This window comes from Alexandromys fortis, unplaced genomic scaffold (genome assembly GCF_014885135.2).
Source record: "Alexandromys fortis isolate MF-2015 unplaced genomic scaffold, M_Fortis_MF-2015_v1.1 scaffold_135, whole genome shotgun sequence".
In the NCBI taxonomy this organism is placed as follows: domain Eukaryota; kingdom Metazoa; phylum Chordata; class Mammalia; order Rodentia; family Cricetidae; genus Alexandromys; species Alexandromys fortis.
In genome coordinates, this window is record NW_026068036.1 from 777,675 (window position 1) to 802,072 (window position 24,398).

Sequence of the window (24,398 nt, forward strand, 5' to 3'; positions counted from 1 at the left end):
GCTGGCTAAGAAAAAAAAAAACACTTAGAAGAAGCATATATAGAAATGATGCCTTCTTTCCATCCATCAGCCAAAACACAGGATATAAATTCCCAAACACAAAAGTGATCAGCTACCAATCCCTCTTTATTCCAGGAAGAACAGGACTTAACTATTAGACAAAATTGGACCCCCACTTGCATGGTGGAATACAGAAGAATATTTCTTTGCAAGCTGAATCAACTAGCCTTGGACTGTAATTTATTTGACTCCTTATAAGTTATAGTACCCCCAGAGACATGAAATCCAATTATTTTCTTTCTCTAATAATTTTTTGTTCTTTATTGAAGATGTTCATTCTGGGTTTGAAAGGCATTGTTCTGAAAACCGCTGATTCCTTGGGTGTATTCACATATTATATTAATGATGAGCAACTTCTGTTTGCATTCCATTTATTGTTTTTCTTTTATTAAAGTAGACTTTTCTAAATAATAACCTATCTTGAAGGGGAAGTGACACGGGATTTCCCTCTGTAAGTTATGAATATGTTTTATTACCATTGATAAATAAAGAATCTGTTTTGGGTCTATTGCACGGCAGAATAGAGCTAGGTAGGAAGACTAAACTGAATGCTGGGGAAAAGAAGGCAGAGACAGAGAAATGCCATGCAGCCACCGAAGGAAAAGATGCCTATGGGAGCTTGGTGGAAAATTCCTGGTAGGCCATGACCTCATGGTGATACACAGATTAATAGAGATGGGTTCATTTAAGATATAAGAGCTAGCTAGCAATACACTTACATAATTGGCCAAGAAGTACTTTAATTAATTCAGTTTCTGTATGATTATTTCAGGTCTGAGTGGCCAGGAACAAATGTGCAGTCTCCACCTACAGGGATGTAACTGTTATTTTGCCCACAGAGTATGAAAACAGAAATTCCAAACAGTTAACAAGTGATTATTCTCACTAAAGAGTAACTAAACATTATTGTTCCCAGATCTTTCCATATGCTGTAAATTATTTCAACAAATGTATATATATATATGTGTGTGTGTGTGTGTGTGTGTGCATATTTATACATGTGTATATGCATATATATTCACACAGGTCATAGTGATAACTCAGATTTATTAACTAGTGTGAGTTGGAAATATTTTAGACTTTAGGAAATATAAAACAAGAGAAATTTTATATCTATAAATTTTATCTCAAAGTATGTATTACTTAAAAGTGGAGAAACTTTCCCTACTCAATAATAGAAGGAAATAATGTAACCACCTACATTACAAAATATGGGGTGCATCTATTTGCTTGGTTTAAAGAACTTGAACTTGAAAGGCAATATTCAAAGGAACAGACAACTCTCAACACATACAAAGAAGGTGGTTTCCCTAGAAACAGGAAATAGGTAAAAGCTCTCAGGAGAGATCCTGCCACCCATGTTCCTTTTGAGTTTGGTAATGCTTTCAAGCTCATGGAGGACAGACGGAATGGATGTCTCACAAAGAAACATCCATGGTGGGGAGGGGTTTGTAGCATTTATGAGACGCCACGTTACTCAATGTTTGACACTATAGGTATAACAGGAACAACTATGATAAGTCAAGGTTCTTTCTTCCTGCTATATGTTCCCCATATGTAGAAACCATAAAACAACGCGAGGAATTGTTAACACACCAATTCTGTACGGATAGATACACCAAACAAAATTAGTTGTATTTAAATAATTCCATTACTCTACCAGCCTTTGCTTTTACCTACATGTGACTTAACTTCTGCCCTCATCCTTCTCATCCTTCACCATACACACACACACATACACACACACACACACACACACACACACACACACACACACACACACTCCTTTAGAAGGAAACGAAGGACTGGAGGACTTGCAACATTTTGCAGGGGAATTGTACTAATTAGCTTCCAACATAGACCTTTCAGTTTTAAAACTGAAACTGCGACGTATAAACTTATATTCTTTTCAACTTATGCCCCACTATCTGCTTTGACACAATGAAGATGTTTCAAAATATTCAGGAGGTGAATGAATCTTTTGACATGTTTTGATTCAAATTATCAAATCTTATTTTGCTGTAAGGAGCCACAGAAATGGGAACTTTCTTTGCTAATTCTATTTAAATACTTAATTTATCATGCACAATGCTAGGGGCTGGGAATAGAAAGATGAATAATGAAGAATCCTGGCCCCCAAAAGGCCTACAATCATTCTCAATGTGAAACTTGAGGAATTTGAAATAATTTAGTAACTAGGTCCATTTCTTCTTGAACATTTCATGATTCTACCAATTGCACTTCTTGATTGGTTTTAAATTTCATAATTGTGTTCAGAAATAAAGGACAGAGAATAAAATGGTGTTTGAGAATTTGTTTACATGTAGATAAACATGTTCACAATAAATGGAAGAATTTGACAATCTAGGAAGAAATTTCATAATATTAATGAACCAAAAAGAGCCAGAGATGAAAAATTTACAAAATATAAGCTAAATGCATGAAATATTTTCAATGATTCAAGAATATGCACATATTAAGAGTGAAGAATAGATAAATCATGTTGTTTGATAATCAAAATCTGATTAAAATACTGTTTTAGAAAATTAAAATTATTTTACTTCTGACTATATTCTGACGTTTTCATAAGAAATTTAATCAATATAGAATAGTTCATTTCCCTTGTCCCTTTTTCCTATAAAACTTTCAAAGGCATTGCTTGGTTTTCTTTCAAGTTCATGGCCTGTTTTTTTTTATTTTACATGTATGTGTTGTATACATATTTCTAAGTATAAAAATATAATATGCTCAGTCCATATATATTACTTGTGTGTTTCAGGTTTGACTCTGATGTTGTACATGAAACTAGCATTCTCGTTCTTGGAAAAGACTGTTTCTTCTGCTTTCCTTATTTCTTTGACCTGCAGTTTTTTGTCTGGGATTGACATCTCATGGGATTTCCCCCTTCCAAGATAGCATGTCTTTTGGTGCTACCCTTGTTCAGTCAATGTTTAGCCAGCACTATTCGATAGATTTTCAGGGATTAGCTTCTCTGACATTTCTAGAAGACACAAACACCAAATTCTTTGTGCCTCATGCTCTTATAAATATTTTTTTTCTGCAATGGTCTCTGAGCTTTCGGGGCTGGCGTAATAGAGATGTATTATTTAAGACAAGGATACACTGATGTGGGAGTCCCCTCTGTGTGCTGTGATTATCATTAATGAATAAAGAAACTGCTTTGGAACTATAGCAGGGCAGAACTTAGCTAGATGGGGAAAACTAAACTGAATTCTGGGAGATATAAGGGCCCAGTCAGAGAAGAAGCCATATAGCCCTGCCAGTGACAGACTGGGAACATTACCTGGTAAATCACAGCCTCGTAGCTATACACAGATTACTAGAAATGGGTTAAATTAAGATTTAAGAGTTAGTCAATAAGAAGCTAGAGCTAATGGGCCAAGCAGTGATTTAAATAATATAGTTTCTGTGTGATTATTTTGGGGCTGAGCAGTCAGGAATCAATAAATGGCCTTTCTTACAACAAATTGAATCCAACGTGGTTGACTAAATCCACATAAAACCAAGGAAAGTTTGGAAAGCAACTATAGACATTAAAAATCAAAGTTTAACCACATTTTTTTTTCTGAATGGGCTTTGCTTGCTGGCAGTATGCCCTGGCTCCTTTAAGAGAGGTTTTTCTGAGACAGTGGTAGGAGTACAAATGCCGGCTGTGCCATTGATATGGGACAGAAAGAGAAAACAATTTAGGAAAAAAGATTACATTTTTCATAACTATTTTTGTCTCTAACATACGTTTCATTAAATATATATGTCTGTGTATGTCTATAAAAATAATGTTTAAGTTTTCCACAATGAACAATGAATTTTTCTCCAACAATCTTTGAAGTTTCCAGGAAGATGATGGGGACTCACAACAACTCTACCTGGTTGATACGATGTCATGATGCTGGTAGCACTACTATAAGACTTGCTGGGGGGTACCAGCTGCTCAAGATGGTTCCAAATGGTGAGGTAAAATGGTGTACTTTTCTACAATGTTTTGGTCAGAACTCCAAATAGGAACCCCAGAAAAACCCTAACGAATACTAAAAGACTATGTACAATTATATCAGACAGTAATCTTGGAACTTAACCATCATTTTACTTTCACAGGATTGCATAGAAAGAACATCGCCCCCATGACAGCTGGAAGTAATTCTAGAAGACGATGTTCCCTATACCAACAAAGTTTGACACCATTTAGATATTGATTATAATTGGTATAGATTTGCAGGTTGAGGGGAAATTTTGTAGGCTCAGGGATCTCTTAGGAAAAAAGTGGGAAAATTGGATGGGATAGTAGATTAGTGTGAGCTTACACTAATCATAATAGTAAGTAATAGAGTGAATACTTGTATGCTATTATTTAGGCAATTTACATTGATATAGATTCTTGTATATTGATACATACTTAAATTGTATTGAATATGTTCCTATTTTTGTTACAATATTTGTATATCTAGGCAAAGTTACTTTATCATAATGTATGTATGAATGCTTCTACCTCTGCTTGAAGCATTTTTGTATTCTGATACAATTTTAAGATATATTTATCATATTGCAATGTACATTTTTACCTCTGATCAAGATACTTATACATTGTTTACATTTTGAGGTCATTATCTTCATTTGTTGCACAGTTGTTTATTATATAATCTTCTAATATGAAGTCTTAGTCTTTAAGTTATATAGGTATTAAGAATTATCAATCAATAGTCATCTATGTTTGTCATACTTATAGTTAGACTAATCAAGTTTATTAGATACATAGAGATTGTATTCTGCATAGGAGGGTAATCTTAAACCACTTCAAAGAGCTGTAAATTATGGCATTTTTATAACTTAGGGTTCTGTTGATGTGAGACACGATTGCCCCTGGCATCTCAGATCTATTCCTGAGAGAATGTTGAGTACCAAAGACTCTACTCAGAGTTTGTTTTCTTCTTGGCACAATTAGTTTCTGGGAAAGGAACTGTCCATGCCTCAACAACTGACAAGGTACATGGTATCTGGTAATAGATAAGCAGGGCACAAAGAAAATGACTGTAAAATCTTGCCAAGAGAGGGTAAGATGGTTTTGAAAATTTTCCTGCCTTTGAAAATGGTCTGTTAGTTATGGTAGGCCTTAGCCAAACTTGGTTGCTTCAACATTGCAAATGAGACTTGAGTGATTGATTGTAGGTAGCCAGTTGTCTCTGTTATTTGTTGTACATTTTTGGAAGTTGCTTGATTGCACTTCTGTTTACTCAAGTACTATTATTTTCCTTCTAGGATCTTTGATGGGGTTGAAGACTAGATAGCTGTAGTTACTTACCTCTCATGACTTGGCCAAGTTATTTATTATACAAGAATTAAACTCATTAGGGTAGGATAATTATTGAAACATTTATCACATGTTTCTTGATCGATATATTTGTTCTTATTGTATATAATTTTGTATTAAGCTTACAAATATCTTATTTAAACAAAAGTTGGAGGTGCTGAAGAAATTCCTACTGCCAGTAGATTTTAAGTTACCTACCAACTTGGGTGTGGCCTCTTCTTATACTGTTTATGCTGATGTAAAGAGAATGTCTGTCCTCTTTTCTGGAAGTGAAATTTGGTTGCTGTTCTCCATTCCAATAGAAGATTATTACTTGTGAGTCTGCCCCTAAATAAATAGCATTCTACTATTCTCAATTCTGAGCTAGTCTGGGATTTCTTATAAGCATCCTTCTTCATGCCATTTTGAAATGCTGGCTTTCTGGGCCATCCTGCCAGCATGATCTCTGGCTCTTTCAGGAAGCTGAGCATTTAAATGGGGTTTGTGAACAGAGTGCTACAACTTACTTAATGGCGACATAGACTGGCTGTGTGCCTAAAAATGGGGCTGTGACTTTGTCTGTGGCAATGATATCTTTCAGGAGGGGAAGGGCACAGTCTTGCAGTTCCATCAGGACGCCGTCCAGAACCCCCATCATGGGGGTGATGTCCAGCAGCACAAGGATGATAGGCTGGTCTTTACCAAAGACAGATCCATTTCCAATACTGTACAACAGCGAGTACGCAATCTGACCAGCTGCTCCAGTCACGAGGACTCTGATTGGCTCCGACATTATTAAGACCTGCGATGACGATTTCTGCACCTGCAAAGCTGTCTCCAGGAGTCAGGTCACCTCTACAGCAGAACTGCTTTTGAATTTCTCTCCTCTGCATGACTAGACAATCACATTGACGTCAGTAAACATCCCAAAGCTGAGGAATCAAAATGTCGTCTTTGAGCCTAGTACCAAACAGTAATAATGCTATACTCAAGTTGTGAACAGCAACATATTTTAAATATTATGTGCTTCATGGTAGTAATTTGTGAAAGTCTATCATGCTGTAAGTGTTGATCTAAATAAAAGTATATTCAAGTGAAAAAAATGGGGCTGTGACCATGGCTCTCAGAGACAGCAAACAGCTCTGCCTTGCTGAACTGGGTGAGGAAAGCAGGCAGTACCATATTTCCCCTAACAATGATGCTGCTCAAGTTCATAAGAGGCACTTAGTATTTTAAGAGGCAGTTCTGGTCAGAAAATAATTACTGATATGCAATAAATACAAATACAGATGGAAAAGACCTCTAATGGGTCACAGTGTTAGATAAATGTACCTAGGCTTGCAAGAGAGAATAGAAAGAGTATAGAGAGTTGGAAAAAAAGTAAATAATTTTAAAAAATATATAAAACAAAGTCCTTAAAGAGACAGAGTATAAATAGTCATAGATAAAAGAAGTGAAGAAAAATAAGCCACATAAAGATGGATAAAGACATAGAGACTATGGATTATGTATATTATTACGTTTTCTTTGAATTTTTGACATTGAATTCTTTGAATTAGCTAAGTACAAAGAGACATTTCATTACATGAACTGCTAAGCTAAACCAACATATATATCTTAAAGGTATCTTAATTTCAAAATATAGATCTAAGGAATTGTTTCTTTGGAAAAGAGGTTGTTCTTTTGTTTTCCCAGAGGATGAGACCCTGTGGAATTTTTCCAGACTAATATGATTTGATTCACCATGAACCCCTGAAATGTCACCATGAACACCCCCAAAAATTACTTCACCCAACAAAAAGCAGGAAGCAATATGGAGAGAACTATGATCATATACCCAAATATTATCTATAAATGCTTATTTACATTTAAAGAGGGGTATGCTATAGATATTTTCATTGGTATGGATCTTGTTTTATTGATACAAACTAAGGGTCAATTTTGTTATATTGTTTGTATGTATTTCTGATTTTAATTAAGGTATTGTTTGTCCATCTCATTTAAAAATGTAATGTATAATTAAGAAATATAGGTTAATAGATAGTCATCTATAATAGTCAAACTTGTAGTCATGTGTGTTAGGTCTTCTAGATATATAGAGATATAGTTCAGTTAGATAGATGTTCTTCAAATCATTCAGATACATTCAGAATATGACATTTAAAATATTTTAAGAACTAAAGACTTTTCATGACAATGAGACACATCTGCTCCTGGCAGCGTCAATTACTTCAAGAGAAAGACGGACATCAAAGAGTTTTCTAATAGAGTTAGTTTGCCATTTGTCAAAAAAAAAAAAAAACAAAAAAACAACAAAAAAAAAAAAACCTGCTTATGCCTGGACATGCAGGACCAGAGAAATGACTGCTGACCTTGCCTAAAGGTAAGACAATCCTTTGTGGTTCCCGCTTCATGAAAGAGTCTGCTAGACATTCTGGAGGACACAGAAGAAAGTGATTGCCAATATAGGTGGAACTGTCTTTAAAATTTCTTGCTTCATGGAAAAGTCTGCCAGATACTATGGGCCAGTAGGCTGAAGATGGATGACCCAACAGTACATAAAAGAACTTTGGGTGACTATTCAGGCAGTGAGAGTCTCTGTCATTTTGAGAGTTGTTTACAATGCACTTTCTGTTTACTTAGGTAATATTATATCCTTATGGAGTCTTTGATGGAGTTGAAGAATAGCTATAGTTTTTATTAGTCATACTAAAAAATAAAATTGATAAAAAATATTGGAACTGTAATTATTGCTTGATACCTGTTTTGTTATATGTAATTTTATTATGTTACATTTAAAAGGTTTTTTTTTATTTAAATAGGAAATGGGAGGTTATGTGGGCATCCCGTCTGGATGCTGTGATTACCATTAATGAATAAAGAAACTGCTTGGTGGCGCACGCCTGTAATCCCAGCACTCGGGAGGCAGAGGCAGGCAGATCTCTGTGAGTTCGAGACCAGACTGGTCTACAAGAGCTAGTTCCAGGACAGGTTCCATAACCACAGAGAAACCCTGTCTTGAAAAAACAAACAAACAAACAAAAAACAAGAAAAGAAAAGAAAAGAAAAGAAAAGAAAAGAAAAGAAAAGAAAAGAAAAGAAAAGAAAAGAAACTGCTTTGGACCTATAGCAGGGCAGAAATTAGCTAGGTGGGGAAAACTAAACTGAATGTTGGGAGAAAGAAGGGTAAATTCAGAAGAGAAGCCATGTAACCCCACCAGAGACAGACACTGGGAACTTTACCTGGTAAGCCACAGCACCATGGCAATACACAGATTACTAGAAATGGGCTAAATTAACATATTGGAGTTAGCCAGTAAGAAGCTAGAGCTAATGGGTCAAGCAATGATTTAAATAATATAGTTTCTGTGTTTTGGAGCTGAGCAGCTGGAAAACAACAAGTGGCCTTTCTCCAACAATACACAACTTTGCATTTGGAATGATAATTACTTTTTTAGAGGTCTCCATCTGTTACAAAGAGAAGTTCCCTATATGTGGGACGATAACTACACTTAACTGTGAAGTAAGAATAGATATTCAGAAAGTAGTTAGGGATTATGCTGGTTTATTTAAGTGGTTGTATATTATCCTCCAAGATCCATAATTTCACTTGACCACTATAGACTATAGATAGGTTTCTAGTTCCAGATTTTCATCTTGTGGAATGGATGTTAAGATAAATTACAGAGTTGTAGTTATCTCTCAAGTATGTGCACTATATTGTACCCTAGAATTATGCTGATGCTTATTGTCATGCTTCAGAGGGTCCATAGCTAGGACTGAGTATTGGGTGCTTCACTCCTTTTCTTCTTTAGAAGCTTGCAAGGCATTATCTGGTAACTTGATAGCTAGTCCTCAGGAATAAGGGTTTCTCATCAATCTACCTCAGGTCCTCTGAGTCCTGAATTCAAAGTACATGGTGTCTTTATCAATAGCACATTTCTTTCTACTTTGGGGTGTGCTCAAGAACAGCATCAGTAGTTTATAATATTTGGGCACTCTCTTGGACAATCCTGACCAACAACTAACAAAGGAGTTTTTATGTTTGGTGATGAGGTTTTTGTTAGATTATGTATGGCTCTTGGGAAGAGAAATGTAAATCCAAGTAGGAAAAAAATGCTTTTAAACTATACATGTATAAATCAAATTATACATTATAAACATTCTTATGGAGAGAGAAGTATGATTCCTTATGATCTTTTTAAAACATCCTTACTGTTACTTTAATTCCTTCTTGAACTGAAAGAAGAAATTAGAAAAACAAAGGAGTGCGACTGCGTTTCTCTCCTTGATTTACCTTCATTTCTGCATTTTCCTCTTGCTCCTTTGCCTTTGGCTCCCCACCTTTTTTGTTTTCTTTTACTCTTTCATCCCCTTCTTGTTCCTCCATTTTTTCTGCTTTCCTGTTTTCTTCATTCATGACCAAAAATTTTGTAACTTTTCTGCAATTGTTCTTCTGTTTCATCAAGTCTAAGTTTCCAATGCTTTCTCTTCTTACATAGAGTCTCATCATTCACATAACTTTATTTTCATAGGTGTAAACTTTATGAAAAGTAAAAAAAAAATAAATATTTTTAATTTACAGGTGTTAGGTTTTTTGTTTAACCCGGATCTCTTGCTTTATTCTTATTAAAACACATTTTTTTCACAAAATGGTAGAAAAAAAAATGTAAAAGTATGTGGGTGTGTACTACTCAAGGTTCACTTGAGGAAGTAAAACAATAGAATGGGTATTTATCAAAAGCAGAATTGCAGCCAGAGAACCAGAGAATTTTTTGTGAGATTGGGTCTTCTAATAATGTCAGAAGATACACACATAAAGTATCACTAAGATGACTACATTAATCTGACTTGAACAAGGATAACACCAGTAGACATTTTACAGTGGACATGGGAAAGCCCAGGAGGCCTTAACACTATTGTTCAATGTCAACCCACGAGAGGAATGATTATCTGATGGAAGTTAATATTGCCCAGGCAAGGCCTGCAGGACTGTTGAGTCTGAAAATTGTTGCTCACTTTTGCTAAAGCAGCTTGATCGTTCCCCACATTACCTGTATTGTGGTGTGTAATCTCATGTGATGTGTATATATAATCTCAAGAATACATCTCAATCTTATGGACACATATATCTGTGGATAGTCAGGATGATTTCTTTTCATTTAGATATATAATTTTGTTATATGAAATATATACTCACACATGCTTCATAACTAGATCTATTTGTCCCACAATGACTGTGGGCAGTTTAAAGTCTGTTTTCTTCTTTGGCTCACACTAACTGCACATAATTAGCTAACTTTTACTCAATGCAAGTTCAAACTAAACCAAAGATTTTTTGTAAATAGATCATAAGATTAAAACTTTACAATTATGTACAAGGTCAGAGCCCCAGACGTCCAGTCAAGGTTGTTACGAAATGTATGACAATTCTTTGCTTGCCAGTCTAACAAAAGATCTATGTCTCAAAGATTATCTATCTCACAGGGCTCTGTAACCCCACCCTTTAGTCACAGTCTTAGTCCTGTAACATTGCACTCTTGTGCAACCATGGCACTAGCTCAGCTCTCCTAATTGCTTACCCTAAGAATGCACTTTTGACCAATGAGAGGGAACTCCTGTTATTTCCGTATTACTTTAAGGCTCCTAGGGAAAAAAAAAAAAGAGAGTCTTTAGACTAGAGGAAAAGAAGCTAGAAAAATATGGAGAAGCTAGAAGTTAGAAGTAAGATAGGAGAATAGAATGGAGGCATAACAAAAAAGAAACAGGTAAAGAAAAATATAGAGTGAGAGATTATTTTCACCCTCATATATCCCAAAAAGCTCTCAATAAACTAAGGCATTGTAAGTATGGACAAATAAATTTTTCCATGGGACAAGAACACTAAATTTGCTATCCAACACCAAATGGTTAACATTAAAAACAAGAATAGGAGTAACACTGAGCAGCAACAAAAAACAAGTTACATTTAAGAATATCTATTGTATATACATATATAAAAATTCATATAACATCACTCAATTAAAAAAGAGGAAGTAAGTTTGAAAGAGAACAAGGAGTAGTGTATTTGAGTATTAGGAAGAAGTAGAGGGGGTTCAAATGAATTAGGTATATTATAACCTCAAAGATAAAAGAGCTTAAGAAATGAATATTAGGATGGCTTATACTATAGGAACTGAGGAGTCAAACAATGCTATATTCAGACAGGTGAGATTAATAACTGTAGCTCTTCAGTCCATATGACTGGATTCCTCAGTGGTCCCAATCTTTACCTAAAAGGCCCGGGGAGATTCAGAGATCTACTGACATTCAGCCCAAGTTGAAAGCCTGAAAATTACATTATTTCAGAAGGTGCTGGAAAATAGAAACAGCAAAACTGATGAACTTACACATAAAAATTACAAGAAGTCAAAATAAATAAATAAACAAACAAACCATCTTATATCTTAGCCATAGTTCTTGGTACTAGCTACATTCAGGGAATTACCCCCTCAATCAGAGTTATCAAGAAGACTCCACACTGGCATGCCCAGAGGAAAGCCTAATTTAAAGAACCCCTCGCATAGATGTGCCCAATGGTTTTGTCTCTTGGGTGATTATTATCAAGCTAAAAATCAATACTTACTAGCCACCACAAGGCACAACAGAGATTGATGTCTCCGCCCATCATTGATGTTAATAGAGAAAAGAAAGCAAGTAAGATCAGACCTTTCTACCCTTGTTCTGTACTTATCATTTACAATTTGATTGGGTCCTGACAAACATATCAACTCTAAGAAACCATGTATTAATTTATTCAGGAAGCTTACTTATAAGCCTGGAAATCAATGATTAATGTGACAAACTAAATAAAACTAAAATGAAATATCAAATTGCTCATGTGTATTTATTTTTAGATAGGATATTATGAGACCCATGCCCAGCCTTCCACTAAAAGGAGTATTACTAAGTAAATCATTTTATGAAAAGCTATGGATTTTATTAGGTCTGTTAACCATGCCAACCCAAAGAATTATCTACTACACATTTTGGAAATATATTTTCTCATTAAGAATTAAAATACAGCCACTTTAGGACTGTGCTAGAAAAATTCTACTACACTCCTCCATGTCTGTTTCTTTCCCTTGGCTCTGTAATCATCATCATCACTTGGTTCACACCTGTTATTATATCATTTTTTTCTCATTTTCACATACTCCCTTTTCATATTACAATTTTAAAATTTCCATCTTCATTTACATTTATTAATGACTTCAGGGAGGTACCTTAATCATATCAGTAATGAGTTGTTAGCTTCAATTAAAGAAGGTGGCCCTTCTTTAACCTGGTTGTCCTTTTCATGATCTTTATCAACTTTTACAGGTTAATGCTCAATGCCTGTCTGTCCACTGTTGGCAGAATCTAGTTTTCTACAGCTTTATAATTGTGCCATTGACTCCATGATTTCCTTTCCTGGAATTATAAATGAAATTAATGTCTGATGTGTGTTGTGCTCATACATAATGAATCCAAAGTGAAACATGATGCGTACACAAAATATTTCATGACTCCTACCCTAAGAAACAAACGGCTTTCTCAAGGCAATGTCGTTTATGAGATGTAGGTAGTCCCTATGAGTGTGAAAGGGTACAAAGGAGAAGGACTGCTTTTTCTTTTAATAGAGACCACTGTGTTGTCATAAAAATATCTCAAAGAATAGAAGTCAAGATTTGGGAGAAGGTGGATTCAGAAAAAAAATTGTATTTCATGTTCTAAAATATACATGCGAGTTGGCAGATTTTAGAAGTTTTGAATACTTTGTGTATGATAGATATTGAGAAAACTCCTTCACAAAATTCTGAAAAGCGAAATGCCTGAAAAAGATTGAAACAGTCTCCACTTATGCAATTTCCTGATAGACTGACTGCTTGTGAAGTGAATGATGGGATTGCCTACATACAGTATATCAAGATCCACTATTAACTAATAGGGCACATATGTGAACGTAGGAAAACAGATAACTCAAATTACTTTAAGTGTGTTTGGTTTCTGCACAATATGCCCACTCTGCATTTTAAGCCTTTGTAAAAGTCTGTAGTGCTAAGCTCTTTGAGAGAGAAATATACCCCCAACAATGTAAGACAGTCTATCTGTGCAAGTCTGTGCAGCTGTGAAGTCTGAAAAAGATGGCATATTCTATACACTCAGGGGATTTTCTATCCTTTATTCCACACTACATATAAGATTACACATTTTAAGAGTGGCTGCCAAAGTAACTTACAAGTAAATATTTGGAATGGATTCAGGTAATCTTTGCAGAAGAAAAGGCATGAAAATTAGCTGGAAAAAATAGAGCAGCAATACAAAATATCAGTAAAATTGCAAGTTGAGAGATAATTACAGAAAAGAAATATATGACAGATAAATACAAGTCAAAGAAAGAGTCAAATATACTATAAGTGTTGATTACAGAGAGAACAAAGATGAATATGAGCCATACATATAAAGTCAATGGCATTTGTAAGAATTATATAAAAACATATAATTGAATTTTATTTAGATATTTACAGAACTAAAAGTTTAATTATCAATGTGAATGTTTAGGCTATTGAGGCATAGTCAATAGAAATATCTGTAGTGTAAACTGGTAAGTGAACAAAAACATAAAGAGACACAATAAGATTAAAATCACCTTCTCCTCTCTGTTTTTATTCTCCTAGACTTTAGTTTACTTATGCTCTGTATTAGCTATGTTTCTCATTTCCATGACAAAATGTTTGGCAGGAAAACTGAAAGAGAAGGTTGATTTGTCTCACATGGTAAAATGTTTGGTCAGTCATGGCAGTGAGGATAATTTTGCATTTCCTGGCAGGGGTATGAGCCAGCAGCTCCTAACATCTTTGTGAATCCAAACCTAGACAGCTTGGCTTGAGTGGAGGTAAATATAACCTTAATGACTATCCCACTGTTACCTTCTTCAGCTATTTATCCACCATATCCCAAGGTTGCAACAACCCACACCTCAACAGCATGATCCTCTGGTATCTAATCTGTCAATTGGATGAGAAGGGGGACACATACTGTCAACCTCAAGTGTTCTACAGGAGAGGGTTTACAGTTTTCCAGTTTAAGATTAGTTTGGTGTGGAAGATTAAAGAGTTTTATGGTGTAATGGTTTAATTTGATGTTTAAATATTAAAATGAGGAGAAATTGCTTTATCCTCCAGAGTTTAAAGGGTATGATGATAATTTAGTTTTCTTCTTCTACCGAAACACATATAGAAACACAGACATAAAATGTATTGATTGACAATGCCATTAAAAGGGTCAGGCAATAAGAGCATAGAGAAGTGGTGTTTTGTTATAGATAATTTGCTGCATTTTATTGAAATAGTGTGCTGAGCAAATCAAAATAAGAATAAATTCTGATAAAGACAAAGAGGCTCATAAAGCCTTAGACACATTTCCATAACATGACATAATTATATACTATCATTTTAAGCCAGACTGAGTAAAAAATACCACTCCACCTGGATCAGTGAGCAATCATTGTGGACAAAGTACATCTCGAGAACAGGGTGGAATGATCATTAAAAACTGTTCATGCTAGCTCTGCTCTCTAACATATGTGCTACTTCTGACACTCTCATATGGAACTAATTCAGCTCCAAGTCAAAAAAAAATATTAAACACCTGCTAAGTAGCACAAAAAAAGAAAAATTAAAACATAAAGGAAAACGAACTGCTTTCTCTCAGCAAGTATAAAGAAGCTGTAGAACAGGGAAGGAACAGCCACAGAAGGTGACTCAAGGGGGAAATAACCCCCTAAAGCACGTTCAAGGAAAGCACTCTTAAAGAAAGGACATCCAGCTGTGAACTTCATTCAGGTGCTAATGATGGTGCCATTTGGTAGAAGGCCAAAACATCTTTCCATATCACTTTGTGTACAAACATGATGGTAACAAATATCATTAGGAAATTCTGTTTTCTCTCTAGAATTTCTCAGAGATTTTATTTTAAGCTAATCGCTTCAACATTGGAAGATTTCTCTGTGTGATATTTTCTCTGTATTTTTATTTCTTTGTAAACACTCCATGTGTTTCATGGGTCTAAACATCAATAGTATACAGTTTTATATTTAAGGAATATCGCTTTGTATGTGCACTTTATATGCACACAACATGTAACTTTAATGCTGTATTGTTTGATATTAGGCAGTATCCTTAGACATGCAAATCATTTTATGTGTTCCTAGTGGCCTCGTCTATGTTTCCTCCATACTTCACGATTTAGAGAAGGATGTAATTACTAAGTTAGCAAGAGATGGTATTCTGAAATGTCGAGTATTCTGACAGTATTTGTTTCCTATTACTGTGGAGGAAATATTTGGGAGTGAATTAGTAACAATTACATCAATGCAGTTAGTTTGAAGCAATCCCGAAGGAAGTCTGAAGCATTGCAGTTTTACTCACATCCACAAACAAAGCCAAACTTACAGAACTAGATAGTTACAATAGTGTTCCCGGGAGTCTGGAGCTGAGAGTCGGTGAAGTTTGGTATAAAGATTTATAGGTATACACATATTGAAATACAGGGTAGATCTTTATACAGTCATTATGTTCTATATTTTTTAAAAAGTGTATAAAAAAGATCAAAGTCCCATAAAAGAATTTTACATAATCATACATGATACAGGGTTCATATGCTATTCTCAGAGCTCAAATACAATTACCTTTCCCAAAATTCATACTTCAGAACTGGAAATAAAGTGCTTTGTAATAGTAACCCCTAGTCTCAATGTTTTGGTTTTGATGGGAATATAGGTGGGATGCAAGAAGGACTGGGAGGAGTGCAGTGAAGGGAAACTATGGCCTATAAGTAAAATAAATAAAAGATAGATGATAGATAGATAGATAGATAGATAGATAGATAGATAGATAGATAGATAGATAGAATGTCACTTGAAACCACATTCAATTGAAACATATCTGTTACTCTTTCTAGCTATAGCTCAAACTGCACAGGATCTTTCTTCTAATGTTCATACTTGGCCTTGTTATAAGAGGGTGAGCATCTCATTTTTAAATAAGACAATGAATTCTTTATTCGTACCTTCATGGCCACATTTCAAAAGTGCTGCAGTGTAAGGACCATCTTCCAAAATATGCCATATCTCTTAATAAACTTGAGTTGTTTTTCATTACACACAAATAGGACTTTCACAAAAATCAGTGTTAGAATTGGTGTAAAATAAATGTAATGTTTTGTGCTCAATTCATATGTAACACAAATATTTTTAACTTAAACATATTTAGATAAATTAAGAATTGACCATTAAAAGTATCAACATTTATTTTACTAAAATAATTGTACTCTACTCAAGGCTGAATTCTCTTATGTACATTTGAGATTTTAATATAGAAAGATTAAATACTTTATGATGACTATGTTGTTTTTAATTAGAAATCATTATTTTATAAGTAAAACTTGTGATATTTTGTTGGTGCTTTAACAAATAAACCTTGCCATAAGATCAGAGTGTGGAAATAAGCCAAAAGTTAGCTACAGAGGCCAAGCAACATGGCATAAACTTTTAATACCAGAACTCAAGAGAGAGAGGCAGAGGAATCTTTGGGAGTTCAAGGGTAGTCTGGGATATACAAGATTAAATCAGTCTAAAAGAGAAATGGAGCTCACACCTCTAATCCCAGCACTTGGGATCCCATGCCTTTAATCCTAGCACCAAGGAGGTGGAGACAGGAAGGAGTATGCCTGGGGAGGAGAGCAGAATATAAGACTGGAGGAGGCAGGAGCTCACTACATTCAGTCTGAGGATTCCAAGGAACAGGATTGCTCCTTTAGTCTGAGGATTCAGTAGAGGTAAGAAGCTCTGCTTTTCTGATCTTCAGGCAAATTTTATTTTTTTAAAACACAAACAAAATATCACCACAGAATTTTATGAAATATATGAATTTAAGAAAGTCTACTTAGAGATATATCAACCAATACAGAATTTTATTTTGTAAGTTTTAGTGTTAGCTTTACTATGTTAACACATTTATAAAAGACACTAATAATTTGTTATTTGTTTTGGAAAAAATGTCAATCCAAACCAAAAATTAGTGATGAGTTTTTTTTTTTTCATTCATTACTTATTACTATAGTCAGCTAACTTTGAATTCGGAAAGACATATGTTTGTTGATATCAAAGTTGTGTTGGATGTGTTGCATTTCTCATGTAGACTGCAGAGTCATCCTGCTACAATATATAATCAGCCATATTCATCACAATCTCAATTAGTAACATAAGACATATAATATCACTTACATTTGTAGCCCAAAGAAATTCATGCCATCAAACAATAAAAAGCAATATAGTTTCACTATTGAACAGTAAAACCTATTCGCATGAAATAAACTTGCCCTCATGTTGCTTTTATATTCCTATACCTGTAAATTAAGTAAGTACATAGTGAATATTTGTTGTGATCAACATATGTAGAATTTTAGTATTTTAGACAAATGCTTTTCAATACATAATATTTGTTTGAAAGTAAAAGGTTAAGCAGGAGTTACGCTGATCATTGTTTGTGCAGATGTGTCTGAAGTCACATCATATACTCCAGAGTAGACATAAACTTTCAAGAGTATTTTAAAACTTATCATTTATTCTTATTCCTTCTTTTTGGTCAGTACTGTGACTAAAAGTCATGGCCTTACCACATACTAGGCAAGCAATTTATCATTTTGCACATGCCCACTGTCAAAGTCATAATTATTTCTAATACTTTTCTAAAGAGAACAAATTCATTTAGGGATGTAACTTCCAATCTTGCTCTGATAATCCTATAGCAAGCCAAACTTCTCAGGAGGAAATCAATTTTAAAACATAACTGGCTACTGTCTGTGGCCTATCTGTAGATATTTAGACAGAACCATTTCCTTTACCATTTCCATGTACTTTCACATGTGTGTGTATGTGGTGTGTGTGTGTGTTTGAATGTATGTCTAAAGAAATCAATATAGGATCACATATGCAAAGTTCTTTAAGTTTTAAAATATCTTTATGGCTATGCAGTTCTTTTATTTGTGTATATTGTTATTGTGATATAGTTATAATTGTTCCTAGGAATTCATGAATGTGTAAAATCTCTATCCTTGATGAGCACATTTATCCTCTAAAGAAAAGCATTAAGGAACAAAACCCCATTAGGTTTGCCAGCATTGCATCTGAGTTGTGATCAGCATGTGACACTCTCCCAAGCAACTGAGTGATGTGGGATTCCCCTCTGTATGCTGTGAATATCATTGATTAATAAAGGAACAGTTTTGGGCCTGTAGAAGAGCTATAGGGGAACAAAGCTGTAGGAGAAAACTAAACTGAATGCTGGGAGAAAGGAGGCAGAGTAAAAGAGAAGCCATTGAGCCATGCTTGAGACAAATGTTCTAAAACTTTGCTGGTAGGCCACGACTTCATAGTGATCGTAACTGTAATTCTTGCTTGATAACTGTTTTGTTATATGTAATTTTACTATGTTAAAGTCAAAACCTCCTTTTCATTTAAACAGAAAAGAGGAAATGATGTGGGAATCCCCTCTGTATGCTGTGAATATCATTGGTTAATAAAGTAACTGTTTTGGGGCCTATAGCAGAGCTATAGGGGAACAGGGAAAAGAAGGAAAAACTAAGATGAATGATGGAAGAAAGGAGGCAGAGTAAAAGAGAAGTCATTGAGCTATGCTGAAGATAAATGCACTGAAAATTTGCTGGTAGGCCACAATCTCGGGGTGATGCACAGATTAATGGAGATGGGTTAAATTAAGATGTAAGAGTTAGTTAATAAGAAGCTAGAGCTAATAGTCCAAGCAGTGATTTAAATAATGTAGATTCTGTGTGATTATTTTGGGGTGAGTGGCCTCCTTCCAACATCTGAGAACATCTGTACCCTAGCATAGCCAATGTTTAATATTAAGAGACTCTACTGAAAAGTTTTTGTCTCCTCTTTAGATGTTATATAGTAAACTTTTCTGTTTAGTCACTATGTTCTGACCATCTGACTTTCTTTCAGTTCTTTAATATGGTAAATCTTGCCATAAGTTCTCGGCATGTAATCCCTTTCTTGCCTAGAACCACTTTTCCACAGGTGTTTTTATGACTTGTTTTTTTGAAAGTCTTAAATGTCTCACCATTACAGAGGTGTTCTTCAACCATAAAAATGAATTAACCATAACCCAATTTTCTTCACTTTTCACATTGTCTTGGATATTTCATAATTATCAACAAATGAAATTACAAATTTTACATGGTTCTTGCCCATTTGTTACTCTGAACTCACAATAAAACTATATTAGAATGAGATTTCTAAGATGGCAAAAGATGGCATTTTTATACCCTGCTTACTTTTTTTTCCATATATACACCTAGAGTACAGCTCAGTGCACATGTACTATCATGAATGATTTTTAATAATTACTGACCCTTTGTTACATTAAATGTCCCCCAAAGGTTCATATGCATAGATTTGTTCTCAATGCAGAGATCTTCACAAGTGGGGCTTCAGAAAGAAATTGAAAAATGAGTGTTTGTTGGACTATTGGGAAATAATGACAACTTTTGCCTCGGATCCTAGTTGAACAGATCAGGACATTTGGGATATGCCCTTGGAGATATTTGACTATACTATCCACAGTTCCTTTAGTGTCTCTTTGTTCCACAATATGCCTGTTCATGTCCCTAGACATCCTTTGCTTACTGAACCTTCATAAGTGAACCAGCTGTGCTTCTCCAGGCCCATCCTACCATAAATATCCTGTCTTGCTACAGGTCCACAGAAATGAAATAACAAGCATGGACTGAAACACCTAGAATCATGATCCCTAATAACTACCCACTTAAAGATATTTTATCAAAGAACTATAAAAACTAACATGTAACTAATGTTTTTCTCTTTTTAACGAGGCCCAATGGCCTACATCCCTTAGGCACTTACTTGATTAAGAGTGGACCTACTAATTATGTCTTTAATATTCAGAAAAGAGAAATGATATTCAGATGAGTGAATAAGGATTTTCCCTTTCACATTTTTTAATGTTGCCACATATTTTCTTGATAAGAATGAGTATTCTTGCACCACTGATATTTTCTTTTCTTATTGATCAATGATTTTCAATGACAGAAAAAGATGGAATGTTTAATGAAACCTGTCTGCTATACCCAAAATACAGATTATGTCCATAGAGAAATGTAGAGTGATGACAGAGGTCTTTAATTAACTGTTTATATCTGAGACTGAGGAACTATTAGGAGGAACACATCTGACCATTAATCCATTTGGTGAGTTTATACTCCATACTCGGACATTTCTATGGGGCTGAGGGCACTTAAGTCAAAAGATTCTCAGAACAAAAAGAAATGTATTTTAAAGGAGTTTAAACAATGAGAAATGTTAACCATCTCTTCTGATATCAAGGATATAGGTTCAGGTGTTAAATAGATAATGAATTCAGTGAGCCCAAGCTCTTAAGGTGAGCATTATTTCAGGTTTTGAACAGGTGCGTATTCTGGCTTACTATCAATATGTTGATGAAAGATGGCTCTGTCAGTTTCATGCTTCATGTACTTAAGGAAAATACTATAGCTGAATAATTATTATACCTTTATCTTGTATGCCATGTTATTAGAGATATTTTTGAGAAAACCCATAAAGAAATTATTCTTTAAAAATCATATTACCTAGAAATAGATCACATACCATGGCCTAATTATGATTGTGGGAAAGTAAATATATGCCATTTTTATTCTTTACATTGAGAGATAACTTCAAGTCTTAAGTAAAGAGGAGATATAGCTATGTGTCCCACAGAAATATTCTAATGGTTAAGGCACCTAAAGACATTTTTAATACAAAAAAAAATGTTAGGAAATCAGTAGGTTTCAAATTCACATGTAAGAAAATATGTGTTTAAGCACTATTGAGGAATATTGAAATAACAATGTTAGCAAAGTGATGTTAACAAATATAAGTTACAATTTACAGCTATAAATGACTAAGGACTTGATAAATGGAGGAAGAGAAGATCACAGATTTTTCCACCAAAGAGCTGTTTGGCAACAGAAAGATGAGAAATAAGAGACTAGATAAGAAAAGAAAGGATGTAATCAATTCTAAAATGTATTAGATAGTATTACATTTTGTGAACAACAAAGAGAACAACTGTTTTGGGCTTTTTTCCTTAATTGAAAATTTACATACCAAAGCCAGTTCCTACTCCTTGCCCTTCTTTTGCTCATTCCACGCCCCCTTCACACACACCACCCTCTCTCCACACCTTAGAATGGAAAAGGCTTTCCATGGGAAGTCAATGAACTCTAGCACATCTCTTTGAGGCAGAACCAAAGCCCTCTCCACTATATCTGTGTTGAGCAAGTGGATGGCCTCCAAAAGCTAGTAAAAGCAGTAGGGATAAATCCTGCCTCCACAATCAGTGACCCCCGCAGTCTGTCCTTGCCCTATAACTCTCACCCACACTCAGAGGGCTTAGTTGGTCCTATGCTGGTTCCCCCCAATAGTGCAGAGTCAGTGAGCTCCCATTAGTTCAGGTAAACTCCAGTGGATGTTGCCAGCATGTTCTTGACCCCTTTGCGTATATTGCTAGCTACTCTTCCCTCTCTTTGACTGGAATTTGGGAGATCAGCCCAAATCTTTATTCTGGATTTCTGCACCCACTTCTATCAATTGCTGGATGAAGGTTCTGTGATGTTAAGTAAGGTATCATCAAGCTGATTGCAGCAGCAGGTCAGTTCAGGCACCCTCTCCACTATGGCTTAGGGTCTTAGCTGGGGTCATCCTTATGGAATCCTATTTCCCTAGTACCAGGTCTCTTGCTAGCCCCATAAGCACTCCCTTTATCAAGATCTCTTTCCTTGTTCTACCTCTCTGCCATTCCCCAATTTCAACCATCCCCATCCCTCATATTCTTCACCCCCTTCCCTTCTCTTATCCTCTGTTTCCACCCTAACCTCTCTCCCCATCCATACACTACTAAATTTTATCTGGAGAGTTTGTCTATTTCCCCTTTCCAGGATGATCCATGTATGTTTCTTTAAGGGTTTTCCTTGTTACCTAGCTTTTATGGGTTAGAGGAATATAGACTGGTTGTCCTTTGCTTCATCTCTAATAAACACTTATGAGTGAGCACATACCATCTTTGTTTTCTGGGTCTGGTTTATCTCACTCAGGATGGATTTTTTTCTCTAGTTCCATCCATTTGCATGCAAATTTAAATATGTCATTTTTTTTAACTGATGAGTAATACGACATTGTATAAATGTACCATATTTTCTTTATCTATACTTCCATTGAGGGATATCTAAGTTGTTTTCAGGTTCAGGCTATTACAAATAATGCTGCTATGAACATAGTTGAACAAACTTCCTTATAGTATGTTGGTATATGGCCAGAGTAGTATTGCTGGGTCTTGAGGTAGGCTTTTCTGAGAAGCCGCCATACCGATTTCCAAATTGACTGTATATGTTTGCACTGCCACCAGCAATGGAGAAATGTTCTCCTTACTCTGCATCCTCTCCCACATAAACTTTCATTGGTGGTTTTGTTCTTAGCCATTCTAAAAGGTGTACAATGGTATCTCAGAGTTGTTTTGATTTGCATTTCCCTGGTGGTTAAGGTTGACAAACAGGTAAGTGGTTTTTTTAGTCATTTGAGATTCTTTTGTTAATAATTCTCTGTTTAGATCTCTACCATATTTTTAAACTAGATTATTTGGTATTTTAATGCCTAGTTTTTTGAGTTCTCTACATATTTTGGAGATCAGTCCTCTGTCTGATGTAGGGTTGGTAAAGATCTTTTCCTGTTGAAATACGGAGCAGCGGGGCTGCGTCCCCAACACCCCGGCAGCTTGGCTAGCTCACGCCTGAAATAACAACACACAAACTGTATTCATTTAAGAACTGCTTGGCCCATGAACTCTAGCCCTTATAGGCTAATTCTCGCACCTGGACTAGCCCATTTCTAATAATGCCAGTAAGCACCCCAAGGTGCGCTTACCGGGAAGATTCTAGCCTCCGTCCATCCTGGGAGAGTGGAGCATGGTGTCTCTGCTCCAGAGAGCAGAGTTGTTGAGTCTCTCCGGGAGCAGAGCAGAGTCTGACCTCACTTCCTCTTCCGCCCAGAATTCTATTTTGTTTATTCCACCCACCTATGTTCTGAGCTATGAGGCCAAGCAGTTGGTTTATTATAATTAACCAATTACCTTCCTCCATCATTTTCCTATTCAATAGGCTGCCATTTTGTCTTATTGACTTGTCCTTTGCCTTGCAGAAGTTTCTCAGTTTCAGAAGTTACCATTTATTGATTGTTGTTCTCAGTGACCTTGCTACTGGTGTTGTATTAAGTGAACTCTTGTGCCCATTCACTCAAGGTTACTTCCTGCTTTCTCTTCTATGAGGTTCATTGTGGCTGGATATATTGAGGTCTCTGATCCACTTGGCCTTGAATTTTGTTCATAGGGATAGGTATGAATCTATTTTCATTCTTCTATATGTTGGCATCATGTTATGCCAGCATCATTTGTTGAGGATGATTTCTTTTTTTCTTTTTTTTTAATTATTAAAGATTTCTGACTCTTCCTTGCCACCGCCTCCCATTTCCCTCCCCCTCCCCCAACCAAGACCCCTCCCTCGTCAGCCCAAAGAGCAATCAGGGTTCCCTGCCCTGTGGGAAGTCCAAGGACCACCCACCTCCATCCAGGTCTAGTAAGGTGAGCATCCAAACTGCCTAGGCTCCCACAAAACCAGTACGTGCAGTAGGATCAAAAACCCATTGCCATTGTTCTTGAGTTCTCAGTAGTCCTCATTGTCCGCTATGTTCAGCGAGTCCGATTTTATCCCATGCTTTTTCAGACCCAGGCCAGCTGGCCTTGGTGAGTTCCCAATAGAACATCCCCATTGTCTCAGTGTGTGGGTACACCCCTCGTGGTCCTGAGTTCCTTGATCGTGCTCTCTCTCCTTCTGCTCCTGATTTGGACCTTGAGATTTC